Below are 21,027 nucleotides of genomic sequence, written 5' to 3'. Positions count from 1 at the left end.
TTATTTTGACGATATATTATACTTCAGAGATTTTGTATACACAGAAAAAGAGAATCTATTATTGTCGTCCCATTGTGTTCAATCATGATTCTGTGTTGTTGTCATAAAATGGCTTTTGTATGCTGTGTAGGCCTGCTTTCTCTTTAGGCGACATACTAGTTTTGTGAAATATGACTGCACTGTATGATATTTGTAGGAGCTGCTATCTAGAAAATAGTTCTCGTGGGAGACTGTTGCTAAGACTGCTGATATAAAAACCGCGATGTTTTTCTGAACTGCTTGTGGCATCTTCTTACTACAGGCAGGTTACTATAGGGTTGATGTTAATTTTATACTTTCATATGTTTCTGTAATTTTCTGTACTTCAATTTTCGGTTACTTATGCGTTGTGTCATAGATAATGCAAGTGTTATTAATGGTACTTTCAAATATGTTACATAAAATTTATATGGCACTGCGCAGCAATTAGGAAATTGATTTTCAGTTGTACGAAATTTTCGTGCTGTGTCTTGTTATTGAAATAACCTTTGTCCCTATTGCTACAACTGTTAAATTTGTAAGTAGTTTTTTCTGCTTCACTAAATATTCTGCCAATAGTGCCATTTAGTGGAACGTTGCTCTCTTGTAAGCCCTGAAGCATAGTATTGTTCACTGTCTTTCTTTCTATGATACAGACCATTTCCTTGTTGTTCACCAATGCTGCGTGCCATGTGTAACTCATTCTATAAACTGTGATGACCACACTGCGCATGTAGAGTCTGTGTAAAACAATACTTGCATAGTGGATACAACAACAACTGAGTGTACATTACGCCTTGTTTTCTGGTGCTACGTCTCTAGAATAGTTTAATATTTTGTGGTCTCAGTCTACACATGTGGAGATTATCTGCTACTAGACTGTGGATGAGACGATTTCTTAGTATTAGGTAAGAATTACGTACCTTCTACTTTCCTGCTGACACAAAGACACACTGCGTCGTAACACTTGTTTATGAAGTAAGTATATCTCTTAGGTGATTTTAACTTAATGTTTCATCGAGTTCTGCAATAAGACTGGGGTATGCAACTTACACAAAAGTTGTGACGATGTGTCCTAACGCATTGTGATCGTACAAGAAAAAATGCTTTCTTATCCTGTCGTATGTATTTATGTCCTGGAACTATTTTGTGTAGACAGTTTCTACTCTACCATTTTTTCTTACATGCAATTTTCTGTACAATTGCAGATCTGAAGATGGCTTACAACTTCAACTGAAAGAACCAATCAATAAAAATAATAAATTGCGATCTTGACTAGTAAAGGATTTTTTTCGCAATCTCTGCATGAGAAACCCGATGAGTAATCTTTCCATCCTTCCCATAACTCGCTTGGGTGAAGATCCGGCATTGCGGACTCAGCGGGAACGGAAACATTTCCACGCTAAAGGGTGAACGATTGCTTGGTTTCTTCCTCGTTCCTTTACAACACACTCACCAATAAAAATGAGATACTAGGTGGCTCATTAAAACAATTCTCTATCGAATAACTCCTAATATTGTTGCACTTCATTCACAGTAGGTCCTAAGTCACCTACATCGTTACTGGCGATAACGCGTTTGATCACGGGAGGTGCGGAGGGCTTTGATAGCTTTAATACAAAAGAACCATAGGTGATCAAACGTAACAAGATGACTACCAAAGCTGTTGTTACTCCAATTGAAAGTTTTATAGTAGTAGTACTCTGATTAGCTTGGTGATACTGATCAATACTATTGGAAGCATGAATTAAATTCAAATCGTTACCACTAGTACTGATAGCTTGAATTATTTAGTTGTACAGTTCCCCTGTTCTACTCAAAATAAAGTTAGATGAACTCACTGGCTGGAATATGTAAGTATTATAGTGGAATGCCGTAGAAATAGGAATTAGGGATAACTTGCATTCCGTGAAAAAGGTGCCTTGGGATATCTGGGGTAGATGGAAAAAGTCGCTTCACAGTTCACAGTTTTCTATATCTACCAGAAAACCACTACCTCGTATCTTTTGGATAAAAGGGTGATGAGACTTGTTACACATAAAGACCAAGTAAACCGTTGAGTTGAAACAGTAGATGATACCATCTTGTAACTATTGTAGGAAGCGTTGAGTGGTTTTTTTCAGGTTCCTGGGACAGTAGTTCATGGGTTGAACATTTATGAACGATCTTTCTCACATATGTACACAGGGCTGACGTAAAATACGATATTAGGGGGACAGACAAGCGTTTATTACTACTAGGTTTTTACATTAACATCTCAATATGTATGGTGAGGTAATGCCTCCTGATTAATTAGGGCACAGTGTGTGTAGATAAAAATGACAACACCAAAGTACTAATTTTTTTACAGTTTTCAATACGGATTGACACCTCTCCTATAACTCAAAGAGCCCACGGGATTCTAGTTGATAGCATCTAAATGTTGTTTACGGTTTTGGATTCCGAAAAAATCCTTTACTAGCCAAGATGGACACGGGCGCGGAGCGCAATGTCCGTCTGATAGCTATAGAAATTAAGGACTCACGTTTTGGCTTCGAAGGCAAGCGGTCGCTTTTGCTCCAGTCGTGCGACGGAGTAATAACGAAAGTTTTATTTCGTTCGGCAGCCCGGACATTACTTTTTGACATACGTGATCCCGTGGGGCACCCACAGCTGCAACAAGACGCTCATCCACATCTCGATACCACGAGATGGTTTCGAAGTTACAGAGAGCATCACAGGGTAAATATCCGCAGCTCCGGTCGTATTCAAATCACTCCCGCCGAGGTAGGTAAAGAAGGGATAGTTGTGAGCCATATATGCAGTGCAGTGCGTCTTAAAAGTCTAGTTTTCTTCTATACGTAAATAATTTTTTATGGACTCCCCATCCACTCTCACTTCCGCTCTCTGTCTGTACGCGCTTCGGCTGTCCAATCAGCGTTGCTTTTGGCAGGCGCCCGTTGTCTAAGGTTACTGGCTCTAGAACCACACCGGCACCGTTTTGAGAATTCGTAGAAGGTCCCTCTTCTGGCCAGCGAGGGCGCCGCCATTGTCCTGTCTAGGCTAAGGTCAAAGGGACAGAATTCCGACTTGGGCAGCCCTCTCTGTGGGTATTACAAAGTCTCCCCCCAACCGCTCAGCACCAGGCCCACTTACAGTGGTTTCCGGCAGAGAACTCTGCCACGGAAAAGTTCTTCATTATACGTGATTTTTACTGCAATGCAGCCTGTGTTTATTGTGCGTTATAATAGACCTGTGATACTTATAATTATGCGTGTGGAACCCTTACCTTGATCTCCACACTTTGCTAGTTGCCACGGCAACCTTCAATTCAGCAATAAAAATTCAAATTGCAGTATCATTATTTTCATCAGGGCAGCGACAACAGTAACCGTTGCAAAATTGTCTCGAATGAAAAACAGCCCACAGTTGCACTAAATTATGTTTATTTTAAGCCGTGACAATGGTTTGCATTCGAGTCAAATTGCAGTGCATGGCCCAGATAGGACGTCATCTTACCCCCATTTACTCTTTAATGCTGCACCTCGGCTGCCTCCCGCTTCTTTCCTTAACCACATGGCACCAACTCAGAGAAATTTGGGCCCCTGTATCAACTAGGAAACGGACGGTTTGTCCACGGTAAACTGCGTTAACATTCAGACCTTCTGAACTGTCATTCGTGGAGCTCGGAGTAAATACTGCGTCTTGGGGGCGGAAGCAGTGGTGGCGCTGCCGTCCCGTCTGTCGTTTAACGTATTCCTTGCACTCCTTTCACTACAGCTTCTTCACCGTGTGGGCTTTCCTTCCACAAACGAAACGTCGGATCTCCTTCCTTCGAGTATTTCTAGCCTGTTGTCCGTTACCATGACTGGTTCCTGAGCAAGCTTCGAACGCACGACGATATGGCTGCGCTCCACTGGAGGCCTCCCTAGCTCTTCCACAAGTCGAACTGCTGTGTGTATGGCTTCTTAAAATGTACAAATGTCGCAAAACGTGCTAATCTGACTTCATGACAGACTTCACACCGCAGCCCGTTCAAAGAGTTTCAAAAACGTGTATAATACCCTGCTTCAAACAATTTTGCCTCATTGTGCGAGTCGTTCTCACAGAGCTCATACGTGTTAGCATTAACTTTCCTAAAGCGATCAGCATAATTCTCCATAGATTCTCCGCCCAATATAAGTATGCTGGGGAGCTGTTCCCACTAAACCACTGCCGTGCTCTTCCTATTGTACCGTTGCACCGGGGTCTGCTTAAAAATGTCATAGGCAGCTGCTCGACGGCACATGATGTTACACATGACAAAATCGAGTGCATCATCTTGGATTCGCAGTTTAGCCACGGTTGCTTTATCCGAATCACTTCAGGATTCTAAAGTTGCTGCATTTCCCAGTTTACTGAAAATACTTGAACATCCTCATCAGATTTCCTACGAAAGACCAACTGTAGAGATCAAAGGAAAATTCTTAACTACCGTTGAATCCGTTGTGCCTTCATCGGCTCTGTTACTTGATCAACGTCCCTTCTACTTTCTGCATCTGTTTTTAATTGCTGACTTTCGGGGCGTAATTAAGGATCGTTTCCCCAAAACTCGCTTTATGCATTTTTAAAATAGTTTTTTTTTCATATACATACTGTTCAGCTTGATAAGCAGCCAGCTTTAGCAAAACTTGCCTTATTCTGCATTTATAGCATCGAGAATACAGGGTGTTTTTGCAAAACTCGCCTCATGTGTATCTAGGGTCTTTTCAAAACCCGCTTTATGCTACTGAGTTTGCGAAATTTGTTGTAGGTATCGCTAGAATTTCTCATAATTTGTTTAATGTGCGACAGACTTCAGGAGAGATACTTTTCTGAGTGTGTTACGGCACTCCTGGAATAACTGTTTTGCTTCGTGGTAGATGGCAGGGCATATTACTGTGTGCGCCAAATAAGCTGACTGAGAGATGGTTGCCACTTGCTGTCCTTTCGTTGAAAAGTGTATAAGACTAGACTTAGTTAAAAAAGTGAACATTGAAGGTGATAGTGAATATAATATTCCTGTGGGTGACACATGGTAGGCAAAGAAAAGAGCAACCGAGCAGCCAAATATCTCAAAAGCAAAATCATCGCGATTGTCAAAGCAAAATGCTGCACTTGATATTGACTGCCAGCAAGCTGAAAGAAACCCCCACCCTCTGCCCTGCCTTCACTGCTGTGTCCTCCCTACACTCCATCTCTACACCCTTCATCTCCTTTCCCAGATCGAATCCTGCCTCGGACATGGATGTGTGTGATGTCCTTAGGTTAGTTCGGTTTAAGTCGTTCTAAGTTCTAGGCGACTGATGACCTCAGAAGTTAAGTCGCATAGTGCTTAGAACCATCTCCTTTCCCAAGGTGGCTTCCATCAACTCCCCGGATGATTCCCTTTCTCCCTCCATTTATCCCTCCTATCAACTCTGATCCTCATCTCCCCCCTCCTTTCTTCCGTCCTTTCCCCAGGCTCCCTCTTCCCCCCCTTCCATCCTGTTTTCTCCACACCTAACCTCTACCTCCTTTCTCCCCCCCTCTCCTCCTCTGCCCTTCCCCATTCCTTGTCGCGTCTGCCCGGACCCCCCCCCCCCTCTTATGGGTCCTCGTCCTTCATTGGCTCCTCCCCCCCCCCCCCCCCCACTTCGTTTTTTCCTCTCCTTCCCCACTTTTCTTTCCAATCATCTGTCCAGGTTTCCTCATCTGCCCTTGGCTGTGGTATGTCATATTTGTGCCAACTTTTTAGTGCAGTGTTCAAGTGAGTGTTCAGTGTTGTGCGTCTTTCCAAAGTGTTGCAAACAGAAATCATGCTGTCTCTGGGTGTAAATTTTATATCTCTTGCGAACAGAAACCAGACTGTCGCCGTGTTTGTTAATTGTCTGTCTATTATTTTTCTGCTTCCTGTGTATTTTATTAGGATCATCAACCCTTTGTTTTATGGTTTAAGTTTCACAATTTTCCGCCATTTTACCATTTAAGTCACCGATTTTATCGCCAGTTCTTTATTATCTCTCTGTAGGCTGAAGAGCGGCGTACTAAGCTGCTGCCAGCCTGTCCCCTTTGGGGGAATCGAAACTCAATAAGGAAAAGAAAAAAAAAGCTGAAAGAAGCTCTCTCCACAACCTAAGTCCACTTCATCGCTTCCTTCCTCTCTAAATGCCCGTCTTATGTCACAACAACATCAACAACACCAAATCCTGCATCTTCCACCTCACTACAGGTGTGCCCCAAGGTTCTGCCCTCTCTCCTCTCCTGTATATCCTCTACACAATCGATATGCCCAAACCCTCTCCTCCTGTTCATCTCCACGATTATGCCAAGGACACTGCCTTCCTTGCCCTCTACCCTGCCCTCCAGCAATCCCTCTAGCTCCATCTCAACCTGTTTCCCTCCTGGTGCAACCAATGGCTCCTCAAAATCAACCATAACAAAACGCAGCCAATAATTATAGGCCAAACCATTCGCAATTTCCGTTCATGCTACTGTTACTATTTACCACCGCCCTACTCGGTTAACTAACATAATAAAATATCTCAGGCTAACACTTGTTCCCCGACTGCCATGGAAGCCTCATTACTAACAATTCAACAGAAAGCCCACAATAAATTACTAAAACTCCTAACCGACAGAGCATGGGGATTGCACCCTTCCTTAGTTCACCACGCCTATAAATCCCTGATCCCACCCATCCTCTGCTACGCAAATGTCGTATGGATTTCCACTCGTTCCTCCTTTTTATCACGCCCTACAGATACTCGAATGCTGTACATTCCGCATAGCCTTTCGAATCCGCTTCCCTCCCCCACCCGCATCCTCCCTCCTATTACATACTGAACATCTCCGAATATCCTACATTTCTGGCACACTCGACACTACCCACCCCTTAGTTTCCCTACTGCTCACTGCTCCTGGTATTCTGCCACGCCTCTATCACAACTTTCCCCCAATGTTACACGTCCACACTCTCCCCGTCCTCTTCCAACGAAACTCTAATGTCATTAATTTACCTGACCATGAAATCCGCCTGAAATACACCCATCCTATCAGATCTAAGAGAACCCATCCCACTTCCCACCGGTCAGGGCTTTCTCCATATCAGCTCCTCTCCACTTACATCCTAAGCCTTGGTACGAATGGCATTCCCCTTCACTCTCCCGAATTCCTCCTCTATTCATCTACCTGTACAGACACCCTCTTATACACAACCTCAGCTGCTGCATACACATGATACCCTTCTTCCATCCAGTCTAAGTCCATTCATTACTTCTTTTAACTTATGCTCCTGTCCCTCTTTCTTTCAACTTTCGTGGAACATTCTGTTGCAGTTTCATCTGTGTGAATCTGTTAATTAATCAATTAATCTGTCTTTTATATTTTAAATCATGTCAAAAATTAATTTTGTCAACTGCCATGTCCAATTTTGTACTATGTTTTAAATTTTTTGCTCTCATATGGCTTAAGAGAGGTGACTTGTATCCGTTGACAGCCCCCTCCCTCCCCCCCCCCCCCTGTATGGGGCGAGGGGTATAAAATGACAAAAAAGCATTGCAAAAAAGCACGAAAGGAAGGACTACCATCCAGGCAAACTATCTTATTCTGACTTATATTTCAATAATTTATTACATTCTTCAAGAGATTAAAACAAGCAAGAGGCATTCCTTCAGTCACTCATGGACATCTCAGCACAAGCTAGATGTACTGTACATCCCACTGAAGCTACCCAAGATAAAACTCCGAAATTAATCCCAAGTGCCCGCCACAGTGGCCGTGCGGTTCTAGGCGCTGCATCCAGAACCGCCGGACTGCTGCCGTCACAGGTTCGAATCCTGTCTCGGGCATGGATGTGTGGGATGTCCTTAGGTTAGTTAGGTTTAAGTAGTTCTAAGTTCTAGGGTACCGATGACCTCAGAAGTTAAGTCCCATAGTGCTCAGAGCCATTTGAACCATTTTGAACCATACTTAAACCAAAACAATGCACTGACAACATTTTTCAATAAACTTGATGTGAAACAAAAGCTGGAAGAGATGCAAATGAAATCGCATCTGGATTACAACTTTTTCTCCTACATTATTTGGAAGAGAGGTATTGATTGCTAAGAGAGGGTTGAAACGTGACCCCATTTCAGACTGGTCCACTAGCCAGAACAAGAATTCTATAAAGCTCTGCATGCTGGCACATTTTATGGAACGCACTAACGTGTTCTCTGATCTTACCCACTATTTTCCTATTCGTGGACATAGTTTCAAGCAACCGGATTGAGTATCTGGTGGAGTTCAGAAAGAATATCGCAAGAGAGAAGAAGTTATGTCACCTTATGAATACAGGAGTATTCTAGCGAAGTTTGGAAAGGTACCCGTATGGGGAAAAGATTAGTTTTCCTACGACTTCAAGCGGATTTCTAAAGAAATATTGAAATCTACCTTGTCTTTCAAAATGGCGGACGGACAACCAATAAACTACACACAAACCAATGTGCTGTTAAAATGATGTATTTTTCTAGATTAGAAGTATACTATATTTTGAAGAAGAACATCTCTTTGTTCAAAGTCATGAAACGTGCTGTTATTAATCCCAAGATAAACCATTTGAGTGCAGAAAAGAAGACGGATGTACTGAAGCTAGAGCGTTTCCTTACCATTCCTAAGGAAGCTGCAAATTTCTGCAGTGCCATACTCTCTGCAAGTGATTAGGGGTATGAAGATCATGACAGCCCTCGGAGAATTTATGACGATGAAGAATACTCTGAAGTTGTGTAGAAGAAAAAAAAGAAATATTATTTTAAAACTGTAATGTAAAAAACAAGCATTTAATTAATATTCAGGTATCAGTGATCTAGCGTGAGCCTAAAGCGAGTTTAAAAAAAAAACTCATGGTTTCTTTCTCCCAGCTTGACGAAAAATAGAAAAACTTATGTTTCATGCTCAACTTGCTCGTTAATTAAATAAATGTGTCTCCTGTAAAATATTTTATTTGCATAAAGCGAGTATTGCAAAAACAGTAATCAATTGTGCTTCAACAGTTTGCAAATTCGTAACTTGTGCATCCAACGTAATTGATTAACCTGGTCACTGTATTTGTATTAAAATAAATACGTCATCATTTCCGTTCGTACGCACGCCAAGCAAGCTGGTATCTGTCGCAGTCCTTCCTTTAGTGTTCTGTCTCGTTCCGCTGCATCGCGCGAGGAGATGCGCTCCGACCGAAGAATGTTGTCTTCAACTGTCTTGTGCTGGTTCCACGTACTGATGTAAAGCATGAACATGCACGAATAACGCAAATCACGCTACACTCTACTGGAAGACTGTGGGTTTTCTGCTCTCCCCAGGAAAGGAATTCCAGAGACTTCTGACATCGTTTTGCAAAGTATTTTATTGGTCAGGATGGATGGTTGTGTGAGAGTGAGATTCTTAGGGCGAGCAGGTGATCAGCATTCGAAACCAATCATTTCGTTTACCTAACTTTATTCAGATAATGTTACATACATATTCGGTAGCGGTCAGCATCATTGCAGCATATCGACGCGTAAGCGAGTCGGAAGCTCGAGGCGGAAGTTCGGAGGCTGACGTCAGCAAATGGAGAACGCCCGGCCAATAGACTCACTTCTTTTCCGCGTGAATAGATGAAACGCGCGGGCGACGACCCAGCGGGGACGGAAACATGTATTCCGCGCTGGAGGGTGATGGCCGATCACTTGCCTACTTCCTCGTTCACTTACATAACTCTATTTATTCAAGAAGGCTACGAGGAATTTGTGACTATTGCTGTATAGGTGGCTCTCAAAACACACCCACTTATTTGTATTTCTTCATTTTCTGGCAAGCAACTGTTACACCCCTATTCTAAGAGCCACGAGAGTGTGGAAGCTTAAAACAGCCTTACAGTTAACCTTAGGGTTGCTTGTGAAGGTGTACAATGTCAAGCGCACGTCGCTATAATTCTAATTGCTCACATCGCGGTTTCTAAAGCTGATGTCACTCTTTTAGAGAAAACCTTGCTCAGTCGTGGATCTGCTATGGGAAATGTACAGATCTGCTTTTCCAGAAAGGAGTACGTAAATTCTTTTATATCGACGTTGCAAATTTCCATAACACTGGTCGTAATACAGCCACCAATGATCATATAACATTTTACTTCGACATGCAGTGCGAGGTAGCCGCACGGTCAGAGGCGCCTTGTCACGGCCCATGCGGCTTCCCCCGTCAGATGTTCGAGTCCTCCCTCGAGCATGGGTGTGTGTGTTTGTCCTTAGGATAATTTAGGTTAAAGTAGTGTGTAAGCTTGGGGACTGATGACCTTAGCAGTTAAGTCCCATAAGATTTCACACACATTTGAACTTTTTTTTAAGTAATGTACTTCTGATCAGATTACGAACTTTAAATACCAGTGATTTTGCACTTATGGCCGCTCTCATACGCGGATGCCATCCGCCTCGCGTTAGGCATAGTAGAGTCTATCTTTTTGTTTTGACCAATAGGACACCAGGAAAAGCAGAGCTAACGTACAAGGCTATGCTACGACCAGACAATATGTCGCTGTCAACAACTGAATAGCGACACCTTGATCTTGCGACCACTAGGCATTATGTTAGTCAACAATAGGACTTAACACATACTGCACTCCATTATGACTTGCCCCGTTTCTTTTTTTTTTGTGCCTATTGCATATTACCCGTCTTTCCCTATATCTTACCAATATTTTTCTCAAGATTTACAACATCTTGCATCTCCACAGTGTCGAATGTTTTTTCCAAGTCGACAAATCCTATGAACGTGTCTTGATTTCTCTTTAGTATTGCTTCCATTATCAACTGCAACGTCATTACAGCCACTCTGATTCCTTTCTTTTTCTTAAAGGCAAACTGATCGTCAAGTAAAACAACCTCGATTATCTTTTTGTATATTCTTCTTGTCGCCGGCCGTTGTGGCCGAGCGGTTCTAGGCGCTTCAGTCCGGAACCGCGCTGCTGCTACGGTCGCAGGTTCGAATCCTGCCTCGGGCATGGATGTGTGTGATGTCCTTAGAATAGTTAGGTTTAAGTAGTTCTAAGGGACTGATGACCTCAGATGTTAAGTCCCATGGTGCTCAGAGGCATTTGAACCATTCTTCTTGTCAGCAACTTGGATGCATGGGCTGTTCAGCAGACTGCGCGATAATTGTCGCACTTGTCGGCTCTAGCAAATTTGTCAATTGTGTGGATGATGTATCTCCGAAATTCTGGTGATATAACGCCGTTCTCATACATTCTACACGCCAACGAGGACGGTCGGTTTGTTCCCTCTTTGCCCATTGATTTTTTTATTTTTTATTTTTTTACGGCTTAAGGCCTAGGAAGAAAAGCCTTGCAATTTTAATAAACTAAAACTCGGCTGAGGGCCACACAGAGTTCTTAAGACGAAAAAGGAAATCACTATATAAAACACAAGGAGTGGCGCTCAGAAGGTTCCAAGGGTCGGCCTGGGAAGGTAACACTAACGCAGTTTACGTGAGACAGGCAGCCAGACCGACAACCTCTTAATCGGAGGGCAACTCAACCGAAAGCCAGCCGACGAACCAACCAACAAGATCAGTCCTGCTCCATCCGACCAGCAAACCGAAAACAAGGTGTCAATAGCACAACGTTCTTGGTACTGGTGACCAATCCAGCCAAGTCAGAATAAACGACCAAAATTACCAGCAATACCTCAGCTGTCGAACTACACGCCGTGCTGGACAGCATCAGCACACTGCCGAAAACTACGTCAATGACCAGGGCAGGTAACGGGAACGTCAACGGCCATAAGGCAGAAGATACTGCTAATATACTTCATTAATGAAGGAATTAAGTTAAACATCACACAGGAAGACGGCTGCAATTCTAGCCGACTTCAATGCAAATACATTGTTGCTCGCGGGAATCTCCCACAAAGCGACAACTGGGATCAAACCTTTGGGTCCAGGATTGGTGGGCGACGAACTTCAAAACCCTCGCAAGAGGCGCCTCATAACTCCAGCCGCGCGTGCTCGCCACCAGTGGCGCCGGCCTGACCACGATCCACAGAGACTTCCTTGCTGCTCTCCCCCAACCGACCGACTCCCCCAAGACCCGGAAACGGTCAAAACATCAAATACACGTCGGCGATGAGATAACCGACCGAACGACCAACCAACGGTCGTTGCCGCTCCAGTCTTCTTCAGTCGGTCAGTACATGTGTGTCGCCAGCAATCGGCAGTACTGGCTGTCCGCACCTCACTGGCGCTCCGTGCCCGACGCTCCTTCGACCCCAACTGCTGCTCCGTGCCCGACTGCACTGTTGGTGCCGGCCGAAGTGGCCGTGCGGTTAAAGGCGCTGCAGTCTGGAACCGCAAGACAACTACGGTCGCAGGTTCGAATCCTGCGTCGGGCATGGATGTTTGTGATGTCCTTAGGTTAGTTAGGTTTAACTAGTTCTAAGTTCTAGGGGACTAATGACCTCAGCAGTTGAGCCCCATAGTGCTCAGAGCCATTTGAACCATTTGCTCTGTTGGTCCGTCTCCAACTTGATGTCGGTTCGCAACTCGGACACCAGACTATCCAGAGACACTGGCTCGGACCCAACCATGCAGCGGGAATACCGGCCCATTGCCCACCCGACATCTGTACACAAGGAAGGAACCGACCCAAGTCCCGCAAGACGACCAATTGAAGGGGCCCAGAAGCAGTCAGAAGACAAAATACACGTCGCCCGATGAGGCGACCGACCAAACGACCAACCAACGCTCGTCCCTGCTGAAGTCTCCTTCCGCCAGACAGTGCATGTGTGTCGCCAGCGGTCGGCGAGTACTGGCTGTGCAGACCTTACTGGAGCTCCATCCCGACTGAACTGCCGACACACGACGAGCCATAAATACTAGCGATCACTTCAAAGATAATACGACAGTGCTCTTATCGGTAAGGGCTGTTGCTGCCACTCACGGGCAGGTAAGTCAGGAACTTAGTGACGCCAGTAAATAGAATAAGAAAACAAGGCGGTAGTATCGTAAAGAGAAGATAACAAACAATAAAGGGCACGAACACGAGCCGCGCACAGCTCATTCTCTATCTCTTCCCTAACGACCCCTGTTTCTTTTTCTATCGCTTCATCACATAAGTCTTTCCCCCTCTTCCCCCCACCCCAATCCCCACCCTACAGAGGCCTTCAGTGTACGCCATCCACCCTCCCGCTCTCTCCTCTGCATTTAATAGTGGAATTCCCATTGCACTCTAGATGTTACTGCCTTGCTTTTAACTTCGACGAAGGTTGTTTTCAATTTTATATATACTGTGGCAGTCCTTCCGACAGTCGTATATTTTTTGGTTTTTGATAGTTGTCATGCAAACATTTCGCCTTAGCTTCCTTGCACTTTATATCTATTTCATTCCTAAGGGACTTGTATTTCTGTATTCCTGAATTTCCCTGAACATCCGCATCTCGTGGTCGTGTGGTAGCGTTCTCGCTTCCCACGCCTGGGTTCCCGGGTTCGATTCCCGGTGGGGTCAGGGATTTTCTCTGCCTCGTGATGGCTGGGTGTTGTGTGCTGTCGTTAGGTTAGTTAGGTTTAAGTAGTTCTAAGTTCTAGGGGACTTATGACCACAGCAGTTGAGTCCCATAGTGCTCAGAGCCAGCCCTGAACATTTTTGTACTTCCTTCTTTCATCAATCAACTGACGTATTTCTTATGGTGCCTTCGCAGTTATCTCCTTTGTACCTACGTTTTCCTTTCCAACGTCTGTGTTTATCCTTCTTGAAGATGTTCATTCCTTTTACACTGAACTGCCTACTGGGCTATTCTTTATCGCACTATCTGTAGCTTAAGAGAACTTCAAGCGTATCTCTTCATTCCTTACTACTTTCGTATCCCACTTCTTTCCGCACTGATTCCTCCTGACGAGTCTCTCAACCTTTATCCTATTCTTTAACGTTACTAAATTGTGATCTGAGTTTGTATCTGCTCCTGGGCACACCTTACAATGTAGTATCTAAGTTCGGAATCTCTGCCTAACGACGACGTAATCTAACTGGAATCTTCCCGTATCTCCTTGCCTTTTCCGGATATAACTCCCCTCTTGTGATTTTTGAACAGAGTATTCGCTGTTATTAGCTGAGGGTTTGGAGTGCAAGAAAGGGTTACTGGGGAACATATACTTAGTAGCAGGAAAGTGAGGAGAAAGACTTATTGAATTGTTCAATAAATTCCAGCAAATAACAGCGAACACGCACTGAGGGGACTCGTTCTGGGATAGAAGTATAAATTGAGAAGTGGGAGAATCTCACTGGACACTGTCGCTTCCGTCCTGCTAAAAAAGGCCAATTGTCGGCGGAGCCAACTCCAATGTGTGGTCCGCAAGCGACCAACCAATGACATAACATATCCTTTGTATCGGTGTGTCTCACTAAGGCCAATGCGAAAAAGTCGGTGGGGATAAGGTTATGAACGACTTGGTACCACGAGGACGCCATTTCCATCGGGAAAATAGGTGGGCTGATACTGGACCAAACAAACTTTCAGTCTGTCTCTGGCGGAAAGGACTCCACAGAAAGTGTGCTTTGGAAACTTCCAGTGACATAACAGCAATTAGCCAGAGAGATGCGACTGGGAAATAATATCAGCCTCCAAATAATTGACATCAAAAAGCATTTCACGAATATGCCTTAATTTATTATTTATCCTACCATTATCTGTCGGAGGGGATCAGCTCGCAAGTCGGAGACAGGGGGAAAAGGTGAGCCGTAAATGATAAGGGGACGCGAAGACACGAAACAGTGCGTCGAATAAATAAGGCAGAAACCTTGGCCCAAACATCAAGGAGGTCCAAAGCTCCCGACAGCCGGGGTCTCGAGATAGCCTCATGGCGCACCCTAAAAATAATGTATCGCCAGATAAATTTGTCCGATGATCGTTGCATCTTTATGGACATCATCGTAGAAGGGAAAAATTTGGGCAACAAAATTGACTTCGCTCAACACATAGGTTTTCAAAGTCGGAACCTTATGAACAAATCAGAGGGAGCGACGCTTGTATTCAAGGATCGCTCCTTGATTCCTGTCAGTGACGCACTTCCACTTTAATGCAGCCATCTTCATCGCACAACGATCAGTTACAATGCCAAACGGTCTATGGCGGGCGACCGCCACAGCCCAAGGAATCTCAACCGCGTCAGATCTCGGCAAACTGAGCAATTGACACTTCCAGGCATTAATTTGTGCTCCCGTAAGATGACAAAATGCATCCAAAACGTGCTTGAGCACCGGTAGGTCGTCACGAGTACGGAGAAGTACCATAACGTCATCGGCATATGCGCGACCGGTGAACCTTTCTTCCAATGACGACCAACCACACAGTCGAGCAGTTATGAACCGCAGTAACGGTTCCAGAAATAGCACGAGTAACGACATAGGAAGGGTTCACCTTTGAAGGACACCTCGTCATACTTCTTTGGGGGATCAACACGTTAACAGACGTCTGTCTACCACTAAGGAGAGAGGTGAACATCCTTTATGCGGCATCCTTAAAACCGACAATCGTCAACACTCGCAACAGGAAATCGTGACAACTCGGTCAAACGCATGATTAAAACCAATAAAAAGTAAATGCTCCGACACAGGAACAGTGCAATCAATCGAGATACGATCACGACATTCAGCAACGGGAGTCAGGGGAGTACGACTCTGGAGATAACTTAGATAACGTGCGACAATGTCAGCATGCAAAACCGACAAGCGGCTACTGATCGCCCGCCCTACGATTTTATAATCAAAATTGAGTAGCGTGGTCGTTGGAACATCATCCACGAGCATACCTCCTGTCTGTATGGGAATTCAAGCTGTTTTTCCGATCTTAAGTGGGGATGTAATGGATTTTGGTCCAAAAAATCGATTTTTCAAAAATATTATTTTCTTGATCTACATAGTTCAATTTATGTTGTGTGTGAATTTTATCGTGACCTTTATAAATGCCTTTAAAATGGTTAAATTGACTAACTATGCACGGGCGGCCACTCCCACCTTTTCGACATTTGGGAAACTGATTGTTTCAGAGGAATTTTTGTCAGTGCGAAGGCTAATTTCTTTCGATATCTCTGGCTGACATCTATATCTCTTTCTGACATTTATATCTTTACCTGAAAACTTTCTTCCATGTGGTTTATTTACGTTTTGACAATACTAACACATATTAGTAGGAGGAAGGTTGAATTCGCAAACCTTTACGTGGAAGTAAAGATTTATCCATAATGGGTGGTGGAAAAATTGTGTTTAGGAAACAGAGGTTTCAGGGAAACAGGTTTACCAACTAAAAAGAGGACGCAGTTTGAAATGAAGAACATAATCTCTCAGCTTCAGCATCGAAACTTGGGACAGGACAATTGTGCACGAGCATGAATGATGTTGATATGGATCCACTGGATTCATACTTATTCATTCAGAGCTTCTCTGTCAGGCTATAATGTTTTCATTTTTATGTGTTAGCTGTGAAAATACGGAATGCATGATTGTTATTGAAGAAAGAAGAGTAGGAATAGCTTGTGATTTTAAATCACTTTTGTAGTTCGTGGGGCTATGAATTTTCATTTTCCTCCTCCAAAAAACTGACACTGTTACCAATGAAAGCAATTTTAGGTTAGAATACTCTCTGAGATGCCTTGGGCAGGGCAGGCAAGGAGACAATTTATTATGTTGTTTTCTGAACATGCCTCCACCTTGTGCAAGGATTGAAAAAATACATAAATAAATGTCTGATGCTGTATGCGATACTGCCAAACTTTCTATGAAGAAAGTAGTGGAGGAATTGGTGCAAATAGACCAAAAAGAAAAAGGTAGATATTCATGAGAGTGAATCTCCCACAAATGTTACTGACCTGTGTGCCTCTGTAGATGGGACCTGGGTGAAAAGGGGTCACACATCTCTGTATGGAGTTACGTCTGTTATTGGTATAGACTCACGTAAAGTTTTAGATGTAGAAATTGTGTTTAAATACTGCCGCTTGTGTGCAACAACGAAAGTGACCAACAATGAAGACAGTGAGAAACTGTGGCAAGAAAAGCATGGAGCAGCATGCTCTAAAAACTATAATGGCTCAAGTGGGGACATGGAGGCTGCTGCAGTTGTGAGAATATTCTCCAGATCTGAAGACCAGCGTAGTGTTAGATATAATAAATACCTTGGTGATGGGAACTCCTCTTCGTTCAAAGCTATAAGAGACAAAAATCCGTACAATACAATAATAGAAAAGTTGGAATGTGTTGGCCACATCCAAAAGAGGCTTGGTGGTAGGCTTCATCGCTTGCTCAAAGAGCAGAAAGGTGAAGTATTTGAGGATGGAAAACCACTAGGAGAAAAGGCAGGCTTATTCTGAACGAAAGTGATTCTCATCAGTTATTTTATGTGAGAGCTATCAGGAATAACACAATTTAGAGGCAATAAAGCATGCTGTGTGGGATATTTTTTCCACAATCTACCCACTGACCAAACACCAGTGCATAATCTGTGTCCGAAAGAGACGTATTCACATAAACACTCATTACCAGAACCTGTTATGAATGCAATTAATCCCACATTCAGGCTTCTTGCAAACCCTAATTTATTGAGAAAGTGTCTTCACGGAAAGACACAAAATGCAAATGAAAGTCTCAGTAACTATTTGGATTATATGCTCAAAAAGGATATTCTGTGGACTTGAAGTACTGAAAATAGGGGTCTATGATGCAGTTTCATGTTACGATAACGGAAATAATGGCAGAATTGAAGTGCTGAAGAGAGTTAGTATAGATCCTGGTGTGTTTAGAACAAAAGTATTTTACACCATCGACGAGAGCAAGGTCAAGAAAGCTAACAGGTCAGTGTCTTACCCGCAAAACAGGCCAGGCAGATTCTAAGAGGGAGAAGACAAACCTGGAAGATGAGGAGTATCAGTACCGACGATTTTAAAGTTGAGTTAATCTTATTACATGTAGAAGTATGAGAAGAAAGTCTTTGAATCTCATTTTCTCTGTTTTACATTTTTTACGTTGTTAGAAGCCTTTTCTCAAAAAGTATATACGCTAATGCTATGAAACTTTTCAGGAATTGTTCGCAACCTGTTGCTGTCTCCCTGGAACTAAAAGATACGAGAGCCTGCAGTTACATTCTGACTTTTAGGCTATTGTACGTAGAAAAAAAAGTTAATTTTGGATGTGCAACATAAAAAACTCTATGAATGATACAGTTTGTACCATAAATTAATAACCGTAGTTCAGTGGTCTTATAATTTTCTCAGGACACTACAATAAAATTTTCAGATTAATTGCATGATTAGAATTTGAGCTATGTCATTTTACAAAAAATAAAATAAAATAATGAAAAATTCTAATTTCTGGTAAAATATTAATCCTGCACATTTTATTATATTTTTCCATTAAACAAAGCACTTTTGCTTACGATGACCACTCACGACCATCTATAAAACTAATGGTAGTGAGACATAGTCTTAGAGCTTGCGTTCAAAGTTGAATTAGATGATACAGAGACGCTAACTCGTCTTGGAGAATCTAAGGTGGCTGGGATTGCAAATACAGATCATCTAATTGTAGTCTTTTGAGTTGGGGGAGTTCCACCTTCACGTGGTGAACATTTATAATACTTAAAGGGACGCCTCGAGCACTATCATAAAGACCAAGAAGGACAGAATAACAAAATTCCCCGAGTCCTCTTCATTTCAGTCCATTTTTGTTTTTGTTTTTTTGTTTTTTTTTGTCTGTTTTTTTCTTTTGTCATCAGTCTACTGACTGGTTTGATGCGGCCCGCCACGAATTCCTTTCCTGTGCTAACCTCTTCATCTCAGAGTAGCACTTGCAACCTACGTCCTCAATTATTTGCTTGACGTATTCCAATCTCTGTCTTCCTCTACAGTTTTTGCCCTCTACAGCTCCCTCTAGTAACATGGAAGTCATCACTCATGTCTTAGCAGATGTCCTATCATCCTGTCCCTTCTCCTTATCAGCGTTTTCCACATATTCCTTTCCTCTCCGATTCTGCGTAGAACCTCCTCATTCCTTACCTTATCAGTCCACCTCATTTTCAACATTCGTCTGTAGCACCACATCTAAAATGCTTCGATTCTCTTCCGTTCCGGTTTTCCCACAGTCCATGTTTCACTACCATACAATGCTGTACTCCAGACGTACATCCTCAGAAATTTCTTCCTCAAATTAAGGCCGCTATTTGATATTAGTAAACTTCTCTTGGCCAGAAATGCCTTTTTTGCCATAGCGAGTCTGCTTTTGATATCCTCTTTGCTCCGCCCGTCATTGATTATTTTACTGCCTAGGTAGCAGAATTCCTTAACTTCATTGACTTCGTGACCTTCCATCCTGATGTTAAGTTTCTCGCTGTTCTCATTTCTGCTACTTCTCATTACCTTCGTCTTTCTCCCATTTACTCTCAAACCATACTGTGTACTCATTAGACTGTTCATTCCGTGCAGCAGATCACTTAATTCTTCTTCACTTTCACTTAGGATTGCAATGTCATCAGCGAATCGTATCATTGATATCCTTTCACCTTGTATTTTCATTCCACTCCTGAACCTTTCTTTTATTTCCATCATTGCTTCCTCGATGTACAGATTGAAGAGTAGGGGCGAAAGGCTACAGCCTTGTCTTACACCCTTCTTAATACGAGCACTTCGTTCTTCATCGTCCACTCTTATTATTCCCTCTTGGTTGTTGTACATATTGATATTGTATACGACCCATCTCTCCCTATAGCTTACCCCTACTTTTTTCAGAATCTCGAACAGCTTGTACCATTTTATATTGTCGAACGCTTTTTCCAGGACGATAAATCCTATGAAAGCGTCTTGATTTTTCTTTAGCCTTGCTTCCATTATTAGCCGTAACGTCAGAATTGCCTCTCTCGTCCCTTTACTTTTCCTAAAGCCGAACTGATCGTCACCTAGCGCATTCTCAATTTTCTTTTCCATTCTTCTGTATATTATTCTTGTGAGCAGCTTCGATGCATGAGCTGTTAAGCTGATTGTGCGATAATTCTCGCACTTGTCAGCTCATGCCGTCTTCGGTATTGTGTGGATGATGCTTTTCCGAAAGTCAGATGGTATATCGCCAGATTCATATATTCTACACACCAACGTGAGTAGTCGTTTTGTTGCCACTTCCCCCAATGATTTTAGAAATTCTGATGGAGTGTTATCTATCCCTTCTGCCTTATTTGACCGTAAGTCCTCCAAAGCTCTTTCAAATTCTGATTCTAATACTGGATCCCCTATCTCTTCTAAATCGACTCCTGTTTCTTCTTCTATCACATCAGACAAATCTTCACCTCATAGAGGCTTTCATTGTATTCTTTCCACCTATCTGCTTTCTCCTCTGCATTTAACAGTGGAATTCCCGTTGCACTCTTAATGTTACCACCGTTGGTTTTAATGTCACCAAAGGTTGTTTTGACTTTCCTGTATGCTGAGTCTGTCCTTCCGACAATCATATCTTTTTCGATGTCTTCACATTTTTCCAGCAGCCATTTCGTCGTAGCTTCCCTGCACTTCCTATTTATTTCATTCCTCAGCGACTTGTATTTCTGTATTCCTGATTTTCCCGGAACATGTTTGTACTTCCTCCTTTCATCAATCAACTGAAGATTTTCTTCTGTTACCCATGGTTTCTTCGCAGCTACCTTCTTTGAACCTATGTTTTCCTTCCCAACTTCCGCGATTGCCCTTTTTAGAGATGTCCATTCCTCTTCAACTGTACTGCCTACTGCGCTATTCCTTATTGCTGTATCTATAGCGTTAGAGAACTTCAAACGTATGTCGTCATTCCTTAGTACTTCCGTATCCCACTTCTTTGCGTATTGATTCTTCCTGACTAATGTCTTGAACTTCAGCCTACTCTTCATCACTACTATATTGTGATCTGAGTCTATATCTGCTCCTGGGTACGCCTTAAAATCCAGTACCTGATTTAGGAATCTCTGTCTGACATGATGTAATCTAATTGAAATCTTCCCGTATCTTCCGGCCTTTTCCAAGTTTACC

Source organism: Schistocerca americana, chromosome 4 (genome assembly GCF_021461395.2).
Source record: "Schistocerca americana isolate TAMUIC-IGC-003095 chromosome 4, iqSchAmer2.1, whole genome shotgun sequence".
In the NCBI taxonomy this organism is placed as follows: domain Eukaryota; kingdom Metazoa; phylum Arthropoda; class Insecta; order Orthoptera; family Acrididae; genus Schistocerca; species Schistocerca americana.
This window is presented reverse-complemented; position numbering follows the sequence as displayed.